Here is a 19,838-nt window from a genome sequence, read left to right on the forward strand (position 1 = left end):
TCTCATGCAGAAAATGTGAAGCACAATCCAGAAAATCTTGGCCTTCGCATCCTGGACCTGACTTAACGTTTCCTCTGTTGCTTAGAAAGCTGTACCTGCAGACAATCCTTAATGAAGCTTCCTGTTCCCCAATCCATGCTTCTGAAATGGATACAATACCATTTTTCCTTGGGCCACATGAAGCAGAAACTCATTTATGCTTCATCAGTGGAATTGTAAGCCCCTAAATCTCTTAAACTGTCACTTCCTTAAAATCCAATGTGATCTTTTAGCAGAGAATTTATTGTTTATACTCCATTTACTGGCTGAAGTGAATTGAGGGATTTTTTTTTCTTATTTCTACAAGTTTCTAGTCAGTTTTACATAACAAGAAACCTACCAGAGATACTGAAACTGGAGATATTGCTTGTCAAGAACTTCTAGTCTCTCATGAAACTGGCAATAAACAGACATGCAAACCAATAACAGAGTAATATTGATAATGGTAATAGTACTAAAGATAAAAGTCAAACTAGGACATTTTCTTCCAAGAAATGAATTCTCTTCTCTTAATAAAATTCCTTTGAGCATCTTCCAAATAAAAAAAAATGGAGAACTAAGCCAGTTTTATTTCCTTTGAAAACATTTTTAACCTTGGCAGTTGAGATTGTGGTGTCTGGATATTATTCAGGGGAACTTAGAATCATAACGCAAACCCCTAGGAATCCAGTGGGTTATCAACAGCCTGGGTCAATTTTAAAGATAAATTTCTTCTGGGCAATCTTTCCTGAAAGTGAAATAATCTTAAGTAGGTGTCCTAAAGTTGGCTTATATTTACAAAACGTGTCTCTTTTTCTTAACACTTAGTATTTCTTCCTGCAAGTAAAAGCTGGTAGAAAAATTTATTAATCTTGTTGTTCTCTTGGGTATCTTATTTTATTCCTGCCTTTTTGGAGTCAATGCCTTAACACACTTTTGTCCCTCTTCTTGCACGTCATTTCAGGATGTGAGATCCCAACAAAGCTGGGCGTGTGTTATTCTTATCTTTCTAATAAAATAGAACTGCTACATGTCAAAGTCTATTAAACTATTTTAGGTTCTCTTCCATGACTGAGTGTCAGTTTAACTATGGTTGGGTGATTTTCCACATCTTGATCCCACAAAAATATCGTTCACAGTCGTCAAATGATTTAAGTTGACTTCTTAAGGGACAGACTTCCTTTATCTTCTAAACTTATTTTTCTTTGCTTCTGTTTAATTTCACCAATTTTTTTCTAGTTCACCGGGAAATGTCCAGCAACATTAACTGTCAAATTCCAGATCCTGATCCTGAAATCTCAATTTCCAAATTTCACATAGAATTTAGTTAAAAATTTGCGTATGTATCTTTTTAAAGGAAGAACTGAGTGAAACAATTTTTTTTTGTTTAGTGTTCAATATTTCCTTTTTTCTATAGATTATTTATACTGTAAGATTCCCAGATATTTTGGTCAAAAAACAAGGTACTTAAGACAGCTGTGATAGAGCATTCCTGCTATGACTGAGATTCAAAAGCTTAAAAACATCTTAAGAGTTTGGGGAAGTGAGTCATCCTCCTGGGTGAATAGGAGCGAAGGGTATTTTTATGTAAATAGATTTTTTTTTAATGAGGAAATGTACAGGGTACATTTTTAAATCCTATGCTGCATAAGCTGAAAGCTCTGGAAATTTACTTCTGTTTTTGTCATGTAAATTCTGTAAATGGCTTAAAGGTCCTGATTCCTTAGGTAGGACCAGCCAGTGCACTTGCAGTCACATCAAAATCCCAGAGGAAGCTGCCTTGGGAGCAGAGAAAGGAGATGGAGAGGAGGGCTGGGGTGAGAGGAGGATATGATGGGGAGGGGCAAAAAGTCAAGGATCCAGTTTGATGAAGCTCTGGAGTGCTCCAGCAGGGAAACCTGGCTGTCTGTGTGCCTCGGGTTCTGGATTTTCAATTGGAATCTGTTCCTTCATTCTCAGATATTTTAAAATTTGATGCTTGCATTTCCTAAATAGTTTAATTGTTGCACTTCAAAGTCTCCACTCTTTCACAAAGGAAATACTAATTTGGGCTCTTTTTTTAGTTGGTTCCTTCAATTCTAGGGCATTGTGACTTTGGCCAACTTTTTCAAAATCAGCTTCTTAAGTGATGGGATGTTTTGTAAAATGGCCAGAAGCAGATTTTAATTTTGTTTTTCTATCTGGGAGAAACATCTTGATGTATTTTGAATGGGTCTAGAAGTGGCCAAGACATAGTTTAACTTTTTCCTTTTATTATTGTATTTGCTATAGACCTGAAATATAGCTTATATTTCCCAAATATTTATTTGTTGGGTCCCTCTTGCACTTATTTTGAAAACAGACTATTAGAAGTAAGAAGGATATCAGTCCAAACAATGGAATCTCCTTTCCAAAATAGGAAACTCCCCTGAGAATTGTAGTATGATGTGATATCTCTGTGTTTCATAGACCTAGCATCTGGTCTTTAGTCTTGAAGATTTTTGACTATCAAAGGAGAGCTATAAACCCTCTCTCCCCCAAAATTAACATTTGCTTTCATATATACAATTTAAAGAATTCATAGGTCTCTTGGCCCATATTCATGGACCACATGGGGTTTCTGTAGCTCCCAAGTGAAGGACCCCTTCTTGTATTCAAATTCCCACAAAATGGTCACCTAACACCCCCCTCCATTCTTTCTCCAGTAAGTATGAACCTATGGCTTCCTCAGGTAGCTCATTCTGTTCTTGCTCTAATCCTTAGAATGTTCTTCCTTTTATTGAGTTGAAATGTACCTCCCTTCAATTCTACCAAAGGTCCTTTTTCTATTTCTTGGGTTCCTACAGAACAACTGATTCCTGTTCCCTATGACAGTTCTTCACATATTTGACAAGAGAATTAGTAATCAACCCGGGGTCTTGTTTTAAATTTACTCTGAATTTCTCCAGTCTTCATTTTACTCGGTTCTCAACTTTTCTGACTAACCTCACTACCCTAGCATAGCAAGAATTTGCAAACACAGGATGTGAGTTTGACTAGATTGTGGGAGGTAGGCCACAAGGTTGATAGTTCTGATGCCAAAAAAAGGTTTGTAGAGGTCTTGCAACTTAAGATAAGCAGTGATCTGATTTCTACTGAAAATGTTTCAAATTGCCCTGCTAGGGAACCTATTAAGAATTGCAAGTTGGCACAGCAGTAATTTGTACACTAGTAATTCTGGGGGATGAAGACAAAATTCTGACAACAGCCATCTTAAAGGTGAAATGCAGAATAAACAGTAGTGTATTTGTAAGCATTCTTACAGATATATAGTACACATGCAATGACAGGCATTCCAGTCTGTCCATAAAAGACTAAAAAGACATCCTTTGAAGGCAAAGGAAAGGAAACATTTTATGTCGAAGAAAGATAAGTTTAAAAACCAAGCAGTATGATACAGGGTTCAGATTCCAGCTCCACTCCTTAGCAGCTCTGTGAAATAGAGCAAGTTGCCTCAGCCTACACATCCTCAACTGCTGCATCAAGAATAATAAAGCAAAAGTGGGGATAACATTACCAATTATTAAGGAAGTAGTTATATGGTCTACGTTAAATAATGAATGTTAATCACTGTACAGTTGCTAATATTTAGTGGGGGGCATAGAAATGGTTGCATTCCCTCCCTACTTTTCTCACTTTAAAGCATTGCCCTTTCCAAAGGGCTATACCACTGTTCCTTCATTTGATCTACACCCAATTCCTAAGAGATGGGTGGGGCAGTACTTATTATCTACATTTTCTTATGCGGAATCTAAGACCAGAGAAGTGATGTACTTAAGATCATAAAGCAAGTATATAGTAAAAGCAAATTTAATTCCGGATCCATTGGGTGAATAAATGTAATTTTTTCCATACTACTGACTTCAGAGCTTTTATAAGAGGAGATTAAAATTAAAATTTCCCTAGAGACAGCAAGATAAGATAAAATCCAAAATGTCAAAGCCAAATCACCATAAGCAGAGTTTACAAAAGAAAGAGTTGAGAACTGGTTCTTGGACTCTCAGATTCATTGGTTAAATAGATGTACAAATAGGAGTTAGAAGGGCTCCCACTCCTGCCCATGGATTAAATTCTGGGAATTGCTCCCCCTCTGCAAACAACTAGAAAATCTGCCAAAATGTATTAGGGTTGCTTTAAAACATTGGGCAACAGGTTGTGCAGACTACTGCTCTCTGAGAGAAGGGAAACAAGTTGATTGAGCCATTCAATCACCCAATTTTCTGCCTGGAGTCAATTTCCAGATCCCAACATAGGGAATGGAAGCCCCAACAGAGCCCTGAGTTTCCCTGAGTTTGGAAGACAGAGATCGAAAGCTTAGGCAGCTGGAATTTTGGAGGCAAAGCACCAGAGAGAAGGGGGTTGAGAAGATCTACAGAGGCATCCCTTCAAATCTCTGTCTGACTATTCAAGTATACATGTGTAGGGTAAATCTCCACGAGGCTGAACAATTTGCAGAGCTCACAAAGGGCTGGAAATAATTTGCATTCCCAACAACTAAAGGGAAGACACCTCATAAAACACAGAGAAGTGGGTAAAACTCTCAGAAAGGTCTGGCCCTAGCGCTTAGTACAGCCTTACTTAGTTTTAGACCAGAGGCTGCTCTAGACACACCCTAATAAACTTACAAACAAGCTTTGAAAGGATCAATCTGATCCCAAATCATGTAACTAACACAAGATCCAGCACCCGACAAGCTAAAATTCACAATGTCCAACATCCAAATATAAATTGCTTGGCACGCCCAGGAGAAAAAAGTGGGGGAAAGGGAGTTATCATGATGAAAGAGTAAAGACATGTGATATTGTCTTAAGAAATGGAAGTTGCTCTGCTGTGGGTCCTACCCATACCTTCTCCATACCAAAGGGGAAGGGAAGGTAAGAGATCTCCTTCACACCAAGCCTCCTGTGTGTAGTGGTGAGGGGCATGCACCCATGGGATGAATTGGAGAGTTTAAAAGAATTCCCTGCAGTTGAGAGACTAGAGGGCAAAGAAAAGTCAAGTGGCCTTAGGCAGTAGGATAATGGAAGCCGTCTTGTTCTACAGAATGTCAGAGCAATGGATGTGTGAATTTTTCCTGTGAATCAGATAGGCTGACATGAGAGATAAAGCCAGTGTGTGTCGTTTTGGTTTCTTGTCAAATAAACCACCCTAGAAAGCCATGGTGTTTCCAGCAAGAGGTGAATGCCAGACTCTGGGGAGCCAAGAATGACATTGCATTGCACAGGTCAAAGAATGTTTTGAAGAGAGTTCTCCACCATAAGATTTTCTGATGAAAAAGAAACATTCATCTTTGAGCATCAGCCAGACCAAAAAGGAAGAAGTCGTCTGTCAAGTAAGAATTTTCCTACCACTTATCTCTCCTCCCTCTACCAGCTTTTACTCTGGCAAGTTGGAAAGAGTAGTTAGCTAGCAGGGAATGTAATGTGGAAAAAGAGCTGGCCCCATCACATTTCCTTCCTTAGAGAGAGGCAACAATAGCCACAGGTCTTCCTCCTCCTCAGGGAGGAGGAAGAAATCTCCAACCTTTGATTAATATCTTGAAATGGGTGCATTCCAATTTCTGAATGAAGCTGGGCTTGTAATTTGAAGCGAGAGAGTCCATCACCTATGGGTAAGGCAGAAAAGGCATGGAATCTTCTCAATTTCTGTCCAGTATCAGAGGTAGATGAATTCTATTAAATACATTTTAAAGGGGCAGTGGGAGATGAGCAAAAAGAACATAGAACTCTGTAGCCAACAAACCAGTTATACTTCTTCCTAAACAAATGGAGCTATGCCCATCAGTGCCTTTTGAGATTTATTTGGATAAAGCTACTTATCAATCTATTTGTATAAAATGACTACCTAATTCTGTTGCTTTAACACTTCCTATGCTCATTCTAAATCTTATTATGAGCAGGGTTCTGTGATAAACAGTCCTCCCCTCAAGAATCTTGCAGACTTACAGGAAAGACAGTCTTGTAAACAAACATAAGGAATATTGGGATATGTGCAACAATAAAATGTTGTCTAGAGAAATTGATTTTTTTTTTTGGTCCCCAAAAGCGATGCTCTTCATTATGAGGAATAATTACACCTTGCTTTGGGAAAAGGGGTAAGAAAAACTTATGATTTTTGTTTGTTTTTAAGAAGCATAATGAAAGCTGTCTCCCTTGCTGGTAAGGAGATCTAGTCTTTGGGGAAGAAACAGCACGTTGCACAAGAAGTCCACGGTCCGATGAGGGTGAGGAATTTGCTGCTCCATCTGCTGCCCCCTTTAGGCTGAGTAAACCCTGGAGTTCTCAGGCAGTTAAATGGGAAGGGAAAGGTAAAGAAAACAGGTAAGGGTGTAAAAATCTCAAGTGGAGACAATGGACTTTCCTGAAGGAAGAGATTTGGGTGGCTAACGATAAAAATGCCAGAGATGTGATTATATGTGTGCACTTATCTGGAAGGGCAATGTTGTGTCTGTTATATACAGAAGTACAGAGAAAGAAATGACTAGTATTGCCCTTAGGCTGGAGGTTGGAGAGGCTTCCAAAGGGCTGTAGGATCAGAATAAGCAGCAGACCACATGCTCTTTGAAGACAGGGTGTGGACTTAAAGCTGGGAGAGGTAGCCAGTGGCCAGCACATGAAGGGAAGGACTTGAATTTTACATCAACTGTGATGGGAAAATTTGGAGGGCTCTGAACAGAAGAGAAACCCAATCAGATTTACGTTTTAAAATAGCATAAAATAACTTGCCTGCTAGATTGATAATAGAGTGCTGGGGGCAAGGCTGGAAAAGGGAGACCAGTTAAGAATCTGTTTCAGGGTTCCAGGTAAAAGACAATAGTGCCTTGGACTTGGAATACAGTTATGTATAGTTATAGAAGAGTAGGAAGTTGTAGGATGGGTCTGTGTCTTAAAGGTAGCTCCTCTGGGATTTGTTGATGGATTAGATGTGGAGAGTGAGAGAAAAAAGAGAGTCAGGCTTATCAAAGGGTGAATGGAGGTACCATTCACCTTAACTGAGAAATATTAAGGGAGCAGCAGGTTTGGAGGGGAAATTGAATGATTTCATTTTGCTTAACAAAATGGTTTTAGGATGACAATTAGATAAGCAAATAGAGACAGTAATTTGATATACAAGTCCTGAGTTCAGAGAAGAAATCTGGTTGAAGACAAAAAATTGGGAGTTGCCAGCATATGGAAAAATGGCATTTAAAGCCATGATTCTGGACAAGGTCACCTAAGGAATGTGAGTAGATTGAAAACAGAAGAGCAAGAGGAATAAACCCTGGAACATTCCAACATTTAGAGAGCAGGATGATAGGGAGGATTCAGCAATAAGTGGGGCAACTAGGTAGAAATAGACAAGAGAATATTCTGTCCAGAAAATCAATGAAGAAATGTTTCAAAAAGGAGGAAGTGTCAGTTGTGACAGACACTGCTAAGACTTTGAGTGAGATCAGGACTGAGAATTGACCATTGAGTTTAGCAGTAGTGAGATGTTCATAATAGCCATTCAGCGGAGTGAAGGATATGAAAGTCTCATAGGAATGTTTCAAGGGGTAATGGAGAAAATTAGCTGAAAACTGTCATAATAGACAACTGCTATAAAGAGGAGCAGAAAAATCAGGAGGTAGATGGAATCAAAGATTTTTTTTTTTAATAATAGGAAATCCTATAGGATACTGGTATGTAGGTGAGGATAAATCAACCAAGATGGAAAAATATGATGACATGGAAGAAAAAATGAGAATTGCAGAAGTAATATTCTTGAGTTGACGAGAAGCGATGTGATCAAGTGCCTAAGAGAAGAGTTGGCCCAAGGTAGGGATATAGATAGCATGTCTACTGCCACAGGAGTGAAGGGAGTGCATATGGCTATAGACTGGGTTGAGATTTCAGTGCTATGCACTGTTGTGATGGTTCGGATTGTTGAAAGCTGCGGTCTATTCAGATGAATCAACGCTCATGCTATACCACTTGTTAAAATTCTGTGAAATCATAACGAGATACAGATATTGGGTAGTTACAGATTTAGTAGTAGGAGAATGTAGACAATTCTTGTGGTGGTTCTAGTTTGTTAGTGAAATAAGTAAACGTCAGAAGCTGAGAGGAAGGAAGGAATAGAGTGTTTTGAGGTTTTTGAGGAAGAACGATAAGGTGTAAGATAATGACCTTGGAGAATGAGAGAGCCAATGAAATGTATTTGCATTTGAGGGGCAGCATTGAAGGTCGCTTGAAGTGTGTGATCATGAATTTAAATTGAGATTCATCAGCATGAATGAATTTTTTTAATCTAGTTTTATTTAGCTGTTTAAACATTAGTAGAACATTGACTTAGGGCTGGATTTTACCAAGATTTCATGTCACCAGGCTAGAGAGAGAGGTACAGGAGAGTCGAGAGTTTATGCAAGAGAACTATAATGACTGACTGGAAATCAAAGCCGGAAGTGCAGACATGAGGATATGAGGATAGAAAGATAGTGAAAAGGTGATAAGATCAATTGCTTTGAGATTTTGCTCAGGTCATGGAGGTTTTGGCATCAAGCTATTGAAGGAAGTATTGTGTGTGTGATGGGGGAAGATATATGGACAGAGTTTGAGAGACTTAAAATAGAAATTTTGGAAGAAGTATGTTATCAACAATGACAAGGTCTAAGGGTGTGAAAGTGAGAGTGAGTGATAAATGAAGTAGAAATGGGGCTTTGGAGGTAAGAAACTGAGAGACCAGTGTGTTGGTTTGGTTGTCTGCCTAGATTTTGAAATCACATGAACAAAGATCAGAATAGAGGTAGAGAGGTAGGGAGTGGCCTAGAACTCTCCAGTGGATAAAAGGGAGTGATGTGGAGTCCATGGGTGACCTCACTGGGAAGTATAGTAGGTGAAATCTTCTGCATCAAAGGAGCTGAGGATTTTTAGGCGAGATGAAGGAACCAAATCAGCGAATGTTAATGGGGAGCCTGAACAACGCTTAATCCTAGCTCCAAAGCCTGTGATGAGGAGGGTGTGGGAGAGAAACAGTACCAGTAGCTAGTTAGAACAACAGACCTAGAATTCCCCACTTGATGTATCCAGTGAATTGCAGAGAACATGCAAGAAAATTGGAGTCACACTAACCCAGATTTGAATCCCACCCTTCCAATCACTAGCCCTCTACCAGCTGCTTAGTAATCTCTCTGAGTATCAGGTCTGTCACCTCCAAAATGGATGGACGTCAAATGAGAAAGTACGTGGGGAGCTGCTCTCCAAATTGTGAAGCCTTTATAAATGTGAGATATTATTATACAACTGACCTCTCCCCCCAAACTGCCTGTCAAACACTCTTTCTCCCAATCACCAGTTCAGGCCCCTCTCACCTATTGATGGACAAATTATTTGTGCATTTGACTATTTCTTCAAAACAATCTTCTGGGCCTTTTTTATCCTGGGTCTTGTGGAGATGAATAAAGTCCCCAAGACTTCTAAGCCCTCCTAATCATGGACATTGTTTTTAAGGACTGTAACCCCTGACATGTGCATAGTGATTTACAAAATATTTTCATGTCTATCATTTCATCTAATCTGCACATTACAGCTTTGGAAAGAGAGTTCAGAGAGTTTGACTTGCCCAAGATGACAAGTGATGAATTTAAGGTTCAGTCACAGGGTCCTGACTGCATAGCCACCGCCCTTGCTACCTTGTTGTTTTGTCTGTGCATCTGATTATCTGGCTGTTTGTGTTTTACAAAAATAGTCTTCGCCTGGTGCATCTGCCTTCTCCCTAGGCTTCCTTATGGTGAAAGTTAATCAGTCCAAGAAATAAGTTCAGCCTAAGACGTCTTTGGGGAGAAGTAGAAGGAAAACGTGCTGCCCAATCAGATGGATTTGATGATATAATGTGCGAAAAAGCTTCGTGAACTGATATGTATTATAACAATGTAAGGTTGATTATTTTTTTTGTAAACAGGATGATTTAGAGGAAGTTAGAAAACCTGAACCAACCAAATTGTGTAACTTGTAGCCAATCTTTCTCTTTATATCCTTTATTGGCCTCCATTTTTTCATCCATAAAATGGAATCTATCATACTTTCTCTGTAGGATTGTTGTATGGCTAAAATGAGATAATGGAAAAGAATATTCTTTTAAAATTACAAACTGATTCATCAAAAATGGACCTTATATTTCTGCACTGTGGAAAAAGCATTAGACTCTCTTATGTAAGACTTATGCATAAGCATAAGAATCCCAGACTCTTGTGCCCAGGAGTGTTGTGGTGCAAGTGGTGGGAATGTTGGGGAGGAGTTTTCAAAGCAGATGGCACCTCTGCGACTGCCACAGGTACACTATGTTGGTTTCCATCCAAAGAAGAATTGTCTCCTGGAAACTGCTGGTTAGTGCTGAGAGATGCAGATCTGCACGGGCAGGTGTATCACCAAGGAGCCTGCCTACAGCTTCTGGAATGGCCCTTGAAGAATGGTGCCATGCCGCAGGTTCCCTCTTCCTTCCTCTTTGCTCAGTATACCCATTGACACAAAGAAGCGCATGAATAACAGAGATTCAAGTCCGGCTTTTGTCCACAGAGAATCTGCACTTTAATGTGGGGTAGAGCATTGATTTAAATCATTGCTGCTCTAAAAGTAGACTTCAATTCAAATGGAATTGAAGTTGAGAAGGCATTTTGAAGAGGGGTTGGGGGAGAGAGAAGAGGTTCCTATGAGTCCTGAAGTCATATTGCTGATCCTATCTTTGCATTGACCCTGACCACATCCCCAGCATGGGGCTGGTTACACAGTAGGTTCTCAATAAAGGCTTTGCTACTGATTGATCCAAAGAAAAAAATGTTTCCAGGGTCTCTGAAAAGCGTCTTGGTAGAATTCAGGACATGATTCAAGTTGTAGGTCCACAGAATGGGTCCCTCTTGCATTTTGTGTCCTGTATCACATTACAAAGGAGTTTTATTTTCTTTTGTAAATAACTTAAATATCTTCAATTCATCTCTAGAGCATATTTCACCTTTGAAGGTCCTTTTGCATTTTTTGTCTTTTTTGTTGACTCCCTTCGTGACTAAGCACAGACCACCCAAGACATTGATGCAGGATGCCGGAGAGCAGTTTTTACTTTTTCTGCATTTCCTCATTTAGAGGATAAATTTAACTTTCCCTTCCCAATACTGTGCTGTACACAGTCGGACTTGGCATTTTTGCTGAAAACTATGAGTCATTTTTCATAAACAGGGATTGTCAAAAGTGCCTGATTCACATTATAACAGCAACAAAAACAGAAAAAGCCCCACACTGAATGAGCTCCAAATTTTCAGATGTTCTACAAAGAGTGGGGGTGGGAATCACTGTCTGTGAAGTCACTTGGCTTTTTGGGTCTCGGTTGTTTCATGTTTAAAATTACGAGGATAATAGGACTATAATAGCTGTACCTCCAGTCTCACAAAAACCATCTCATGACTACCTGGCCATATTATTTGCAGGTTGCATTATTCTTCTACTCTTTCTGGAGTTTTAGATATATAAAAGGCTATTAATACAGTCTATTTTATAGGTTATTTAAATTATTGTTCTCCAAAAATAAATTATTTTTTAGAAAAGAACACCATGTATCCAGTGTTAAAATGGGGATGTTTTAAGGTATCAAAAAAATTATGTCGAATAGTGTAGACCATTTAATAAGGCAGCCAGACAAGACCCAGTTCAGACTGTGCTGGGAGACTGTGCTTCTCCTGGGAATGTGTTATTCTGGGGTAGAAGGAGAATGAGTATAGGAGCTTTCTGTCTATAGAATGCATCAAAAGGCACATTGTAAGATAATTACTTAGAACTAATGGAAACAATTATGTACTATTTGAAGTATAAACTCCCACAGCTCTCTATCTCTGCAAAAATAGATAACCTGGGAATGTGCTTCACCAACTGAATATGCTGTGACATCGTCAGATCACAAGGGGAATCCAACTGATCAAAATTCAACCGATCCTACAGAGGTTTCGTGCCGAAGAATGAGAATGCAGTGACCAACTTCAGTAATAATAGGAAACCACTATGGTATTGTAAAAGCAACAGAGGTAGGGCCTAGGGTAGATTTACCTTTGGGAAGTAACTGATTATAAAATAACAACTATGATATTTTATTACAGCAGAATTATATTACATGGCAGAAACCATGACTTGCTTACCCAACGTCTATCGTCCCTTCTTTCTTAACAATAGAACCCTGAGGTTATACAGAGCAGCAACGTATCCAACCGAAAGCTCTCCCATCTGAGTCAAAACCCCTTTCAAGAGTTCTCCAAAAGTCCTGTTCTTATGTTGCCACTCACATAAAGATGTGTTTCTCTAGTTACAAAGAAAGCCAGGAAGTACACTCTTTTTAGCTCAAATATTATGAGCTAGAAGAGGACATAGAAATCACTCAGCCTAATGTTTCATTTTAAAAGTTGAGAAATCAAGACCCAGACAAAAGGGCTTCACTTGCTGGCTTTCTTTGTAGCTAAAGAAAGGTGATGTTACGTACCTAGTGATAGTGGAATGGGGCTTTCGGTCCTACCCTCTTCTTTCATCTTGCATGACATCCAGATATGATAACTGGAATTCCGGCAGCTATCCTCTTACCAAGAGGAATCCTTGAGGATGGAGAGCCATGAGCTTAAGATGGCAAGCTAGAAAGATAGAAAGGCAAGCAGCCTTACCAGTTGCGGACTGCCTGTGTCTTGACTTATTTCATTGTTTTCCGTCTTGTTTACTCAATGTTTCATAAGGTTTTCTTGTTAAATGCGGCGGAACCAATCTGAACTGATATCTAACCATGTACACAAAAAGTGAGAGGAAATATAAAAAATTAAATAATTCATATAAACTTATACCAAGAAAAAAAGATACAAAGGCGATCTCAGAGGAATGCTTTCCTCCAGTTAGAGGAAAAACAAAAAAGAAAAAGGCTTATTCCTTTTGAGTAAGACCAAAGGAACTCTCCATGGTTCTGCCTTGGGAGTTTGGGATGATGGGAACCTCAAAGTAATAGTGTTTATTTGGCATTTACTGTTTGAAGTATGCACTTTTTCTTCGGGAACTTCTTGGAGAGGAAGAGTGGTAAAAGATGGAATAAGAGATTTTATGTTCTCACCCAACACCATCTTGATTACATATCTTTAAGATATCTACATTACTGAGTACACATTTTGTCATAACTCAATATAATAACCTTGCAGAGTGAGAACTATGATCCATAATCTTCATTTCAAAGATACTCAGAGTCCCAGAGATTTTAAGTACATTACTCCTGGTCATAATGATAATAGGTAATAGACCTGGAATTCAAATCCAGAAATGATTCTGAAATTAGAGAACGAGTTATTACATACATCACTGGAAAACAAACAAACCTGCCATCTATTACATAACCACTATAGGTCCTGTACTGTATCTGGCACTTTACAATGATTTTTTTTCAACCATTAGAACAATGTTCTAGATAGTAAAACTGGAGCCCACAGAGGTTAAGTGATATTACCAAAGCCAAATGACCATTATGTGGGAGAGCTGGAATTCAAACCCAGCTCTTGCTACCTCCAAAATATATACTATTTCCACTACAAAATAAGGATCTTCTCACAATAATCTGGGCAGAACGCAGCTTGAGTGATAGGCACCAGGGTCTTGGAATCGAGGCAGACCCCAGGGTGTGGTCACTGTGGCACGGCATTTGGGTCAGATAAGGAGGACCTATCACCTGGCAGTGAGTCCAGTGTGCAGAGCTCGAGCTGTCTGAGTGCTGTCTGTCTGGTAAAGCTGCAGTGGAAGAGGGAGAGTGATTTCAGTTCAGGGAGAAGTACAATGGGGCTCGGCCTCTTCTCTGTTTGTGACCAGAGTTACAATGACACTGTGTAGAAGTGGCCTCCTCGGTTTGGAAATCCTAGAGAAGAAAGACACTGAGGCCCACAGCAAGGTTGCACTCATCTGGCCTCGGCAAGCTGCTTTTAGAAAAAGGACCTTTTTGCAGCCACTCTCCCATTCTGTGATGCATTTTCCAGGCTTTTCAAAGCAGTACAAACTAAATTTGAAAGCCTGCTTGAATAATATGAATAGACACTTAATGATGGATAAAAGTCTGTATTGTACTGCAGAAAGAACACTAGACTCAGAGTTAAGAAACCTCCTTGTGCTGCCAGTTTACCATCTGCTTCCAGCGTGACCTTGGACCACTCACTTTTCTCTGGGTCTCAGCTTCTCTATTTATAAAATAAGACATTGTTAGGTAATGTGACCAACTCCTCTTGGTTTTCTCAGGATTGTTCCAGTTTTAAAACTGAAAGTCCCATTTCCTGGGAGCCCCCTCAATCTTGGGCAAACTAGAATGGTTGGTCTCCCTAGCACTAAGGTATGTGATATCAATGTCCCTTCCAATTCAGACCTCTGACTCTAAGTCCTTCCCTCTCTGTCCTTGGGTTTCCCTTCTGCAAAATTCTAGATTTGGATTCACTGAGGAACTGAGTCCTGGGGTCACAAACCATCCTGATTTCCAGTCTTGGTACTGAAAGTCTCATGTCCTGGGAAATCCCTCCGTCCTGGGCAAACCAGGACAGCTGGTCACCCTACGGGCAAGACCTCTTCCAGCTCTGACCTCCAGAGCTCTGTGCTGTAGGCAGAGCCACATGTGCTGTAGTGGGCCTGGCTTGACCGAAGTGGCCTGATTACCCCCAGCTCTCAAAATGTTGTAAGCAGAAAGGGTTCATGGTAAGGTTTGGAGGCTCATGGTAAGATGTTCAAAGTTTTCTCTTTTCAGGCAAATCTATACAGAAGTATTTAATAAGACAACAATCAAACCAACGCCCTGATTTCACACAAGCTTTTGCATAAGAAATAAGCACGCATGGTTTTCTAATGAGGGGCTTTAAGCAAGCTCAAAAGAAAGATAGCTGGCTCTGGACTATGGCGTGAGTCGAATTACTTTAATTACTTTCGGAATATAATTCTATGATCCTTAACCGAGTGGCTGATGTTATGAAGGGGAGATGCACTAGCACTTCCAGGATAGAGGTCAGTGCAGGAAAACTGGCTTGATTATACTAACAATTCCTTGGAGTGCAGTAGAAACAGCCTAGGATTTAGGGCAGAAAACCCTAGGCTGGCCTGGATGACTCAGTTGCTGTCTTTGGGCCTCAGTTCAAGGAGCTTTGTTATCCGTCTATCTATAGGTACTGTGGCAGATTGCACCGTTGTTCAGAATATTCCCTGCCCCTCCATGTGGTGTCTCTTCCCGAGGGGACACTCCTTACATGAGGATTATCCTTCCCACCTGTTGACATCAGACTTAGCTGTGTGATGTTCTTCGGCCAAGGGGGTGTGAGCAGAAGCTTTGGGAGGTAGTATGTGCTTTGCCAGCATCTTTTTTCTCTCTGCATCAAGACTAGTATATTAGTTTGCTATGCTGCATTAACAAGTACTAAAAACTGTGTGGCTTACACAACAGAAATGTATTTGTCTCATAATTCTGGAGGCTGGAAGTCCGAGATCAAGGTGATACAAGGGTTGATTTCTTCTTAGGTTTGTGAGGAAGAATCTGTTCCATGACTCTCCCCTAGCTCTTGGTAGTTTGCGGGAAATCTTTGGAGCTCCTTGGCTTGTAGAAGCATCACCCTGATCTCTACCGTTATCTTCACATGGCATTCTCCCTGTGTGTGTCTCTGTGCCCAAATTTCCCCCTTTTATAAGGACACCAGTCATATTGGATTAGGGCCCATTCTAGTGACCTCATCTTAACTTGATCCACTACAAAGACTCTATTTCCAAATAAGGTCACATTCACAGGTATTGAGGGGTTAGGGCTTCAGCACAGTTTTGCAGGACACAATTCAATCCCCGACAGCTAGAAATGGCACAGTTGGGGCTATTCTGAGCCTGAGTCCTGGAGTGAAAATATTGTGGAACAGAGTCAGAACCAACCCATTCTAGACATACATACCTACATACAACTTCATAGCACGGTTGTGAAAATGAGATCAGACAAGGTACTCGAAGGAGCTTTGAAACTTGTATATCTATATAGGGATATACTGATGCTTTTTCCCAGTTGCCAGCCCACATCGTAATGGAATTTCATCTCATAATGTCAAGATCTCCAACATTTGACTAGAAAAACACTAACTTCTGAGTCAGAAGGTCTTTCTGACCCTGGCACCACTGTTCCCTGGCTCTGGGCTATCCCTTCTTGATCCTGAGGTTGAGTTTCCCCATCTGTAAAATGAGGGAATTTGTGCTTTTCATGATTTCAAAGACCCCTCCAACTCTGATATTGTGTGTGTCGCTCGCATTCACCGTTTGCAGGATAGGTTAGGTCTCTCTGATTCAGCCCAGAATCATTTAGCTGCCAAATGTGTGGCTTTTGGAGGCATGTTGGTTTTTGAAGGGCAGCTGTGTCTGAATAGCTAATGGATTTCATCAAAGAGGCAGCAAACACTGCCTCATGAAGATATGACTGTGTCAAAGAAAAAGAGTTATTTCAGGAAGCTCCATCCCAGGAAATGAATGGAATTATCTGCCTGAGTCAGAAGTAGCCGCAGCACGCCTGCCCATTGATTGGGATTTCTTTGAGGAACATGGGGCTCTGGAAGAAGTGGCCAAGTGTGCTCTTCCTCAGGGAAAATGAGCCCTGGATTGTTCAACCTATGTGGGAGGAATTCCAGCTCTGATGCTAACAACCTTTATGACCTTGGGCACCTCAGCTTCTGGGAGCTGCCATTTGCTCATCTGAAAAATGGGACTGAAAACAGATGCTTATGAGGATAACAGGAATTCAGGTACATGGGATGGTTTTGAAAATTTGACAGGTTTTGCAAATGCTATTTTTAAAAGAATGTGTGACAAAATGAAGAGCGAGCTTTGGAGTAAACTATGGGTTTTAATCCCAGCTCTCCCACTTCACCCTGGGCAAGTCAGTTAACCCCTCTGAGCTCAAGTTTACTCATCTGTAAAATAGGGATAGTAATCCTACCCCATAAGGCTGTTGGGAGGATTAAATGAGATTACATAAATCTCCTAACAGATCTCTCTACTCATATCAAATGATAGCAATTTTTATGTTTTATTGACTTTGGATAGACTTGAAAGCAATATACAAAATTAAAATTAGGAAGAAATTGTTGACTTCTTCTAGTCCATCATCTTACAGATGAGATAACTTGGATACAAAGGGAAATTGAATGCCTTGCCCAAGGTTACATGTCTAGTAAGTTATACGAGTGGGACTAGAACTCACGTTTCCTGACACCCTTTTTGTTTTCCTCCCCAAAGCCCCAGTACATAGTTGTATATTCTAGTTCTAAGTCCTTCTAGTTCTTCTATGTGGGATGCCACCACAGCATGGCTTGATGAGCAATGTGTAGGTCGGCAACCCAGGATCCAAACGAGCAAAACCTGGGCTGCTGAAGCCGAGCATGTGAATCCAACCACCACGCCACTGGGCCAGCCCATGACACCCCTTTTTGGTGCTCTTTATACTTCACTACACTTCCAGGGAATATATTTCATTCCAAACATATAGGGTCAAAGGGGTATATCAAGTACAAAACCCAAACTCAGAACCCTGAGGCCGTACCTCCCCCTCACACCCCTTTGCTGTGTTAGTCCAGTGTAGGTGGATTGAAAGGAATTGGATGCTGTGATAAAGCTAGAACTCCTCAGGAGGTTGTGCTGATCGTTTATCTTGGTTCCAGTTTTAATCTTGATGAATGCTCTGCATTTGTGATGGCATAACTATTTCACCATTTGTTTATTTTCCTTCGTGTTTGGCTTTTACCTTTGGGATGTCGAAACATCATGAAGATACTTGGTAGGAGCAGGTAGAGGTTAGGGCTGGGCAGAAGGAGGACATGACACCCCACTTGGAGGATTTTTGTGAAGAGCCTTTGCAAATTATTTTATGCTCTCCTTTCCCATCACCGCCAGCTCCCCATCTGAACTCACCATATCCTTAAAGTCTCTCTTGTGAAAGCTTATGCCCTTTTCCAGAACACTCCAGAAATTGCTAAGGTAGTCTTTAATTTGAGGGTTGATGGAGTGAGTAATTAGGAAATAATGCTCATCTGCTCTCTTTCTCTCCTGATGTGCCCACCTGGCTCATGATAAAAGATCTCCCACTCTTGGAAGCCTCAAGGAGAAAATGCCTATCATTTTCTCCACTTTACTCTCTCCTCCCCAGAGAAGAGACCTACCTGATTGATACCGTCTGGAAAAAGGTCCTTGCAGATGCATAGCTCCTCCTTTGCTCTCTCTTGGTTGCAGGACATATGTGTCTTCAACTTCTCTTCCATAAGTCACCAGGGTGAGCCATGCTCCTGGTGTGGGAAGCTCTTGATCCTCCTGAAACTATGTGACTGAGCAAGTAAATTCAATTGCAGTGGTAGGGGAGGGGGAGGAGTTGGCAGAGGGAACAAACTGTGAAGCATACTTTGGCCTCTGGTCCAAACCAACTCCAGCTTCGCTGGTCCAATTTTACCTGCAATCAAGTTGACATTTTGATCCTGACTCCTATATATATTTCTCAATTGGTTCTGAAGCCTTTTCAGGTGTTTCATTCATTCAGTTGATAAATATTTTTTCACTATCTACTCAGCACTGCAAACTCTGGGGATAGAGAGAAAATTAAGACCTGGTCCCTGCCCTCAAGAAAGCCACGGTCTTGATCATGTACACAGATATTAGGATATAAGTGGTAATTCTCAGACTTTTACAAGGTGCTCTAGGAGCATAGAAAATGGGGTACTGAGAATGATTTAAAAAGCTGGGGAAGGCTTCCTATAGGAGGCCATGTGACCTGAGTACGGAAGATAAGTAGGAATTAATTAAATGAAACACGGGGATTGAATGAGAAGAGGATTTTATAGGAAGAGATGGTAGAGTGTTTGAAGGCATAGTGTGAGAGAGCACCACGCGTTTGGGATATTCCAAGTAGTTGAGGATTGCTAGAACATAGAGCGTGAGGATAAAGTATCCTCTCCAGTTCAAAATTCAGTTTAAATGCTTATTATTTGTACAAAGAGTGGGCCTTGAAACATGCTTGCTCAGGACGCCTGGCCCTGCTGCCTCTCCGTGCTTCCTCTCTCTGCACCGGGTAGCTCCATTGCTTCATCCTGTGCTCAAGCACGAGACACTTGGAGCAGATCTGAAGACCTGCACCAGCTGGACCCATAGCGTGGAGCGCAGTTGCCCAGACAGGCCCAGCCTAGATCAGCCCCAGCTGACCCGAGGATGAGGCACACACCCAGCTGGGATAGGCAGGGTCGCTCACATCTGACTATGAGTGAAAAATAAAGGCTTATTTTTATATGCCACCAAAATCAGAGGATTATTTTTTTATACAGAACTGGCTGAAATGCCCTCCATATTTCTGTGGCCTTTGTTGCCTAAGGAATTGGTCTGCACATTTGCAATGCTCTACACCTGGCTGACCAGGCTTTCCATCAATCCACCATTTTCTTGCCACGTTTGTCTCTGTGGATCATTCTATAAATCCACAGCGTTCTCTAAGGAGATACCAGTCTAGACACCTAGGGAGATAGGATATCACAGCAGATCCAGAGAAAGGTCATGGGAAGGCCGTAAAAAGTAAAATGTGGAGCAACTAGGGCTAGACTGGTCAGAGGATGCATAACCCAACTGGCCCAGGCTGGATCTGGGTGTGGGTGGGCCCTGGGCTCTTTCATATGAGTGATTACTAAAGCTTGAGGGGAGGGCCTGGTGGTGCAGCATGCCTGGTGGTGTAGTGGTTAAGTTCATACGTTCTGCTTTTTGGCAGCCCTGGGTTCGCAGGTTCGGATGCCAGGTGAGGACATGGCACCGCTTGGC

This window comes from Equus przewalskii, chromosome 14, assembly GCF_037783145.1.
Source record: "Equus przewalskii isolate Varuska chromosome 14, EquPr2, whole genome shotgun sequence".
In the NCBI taxonomy this organism is placed as follows: Eukaryota; Metazoa; Chordata; class Mammalia; order Perissodactyla; family Equidae; genus Equus; species Equus przewalskii.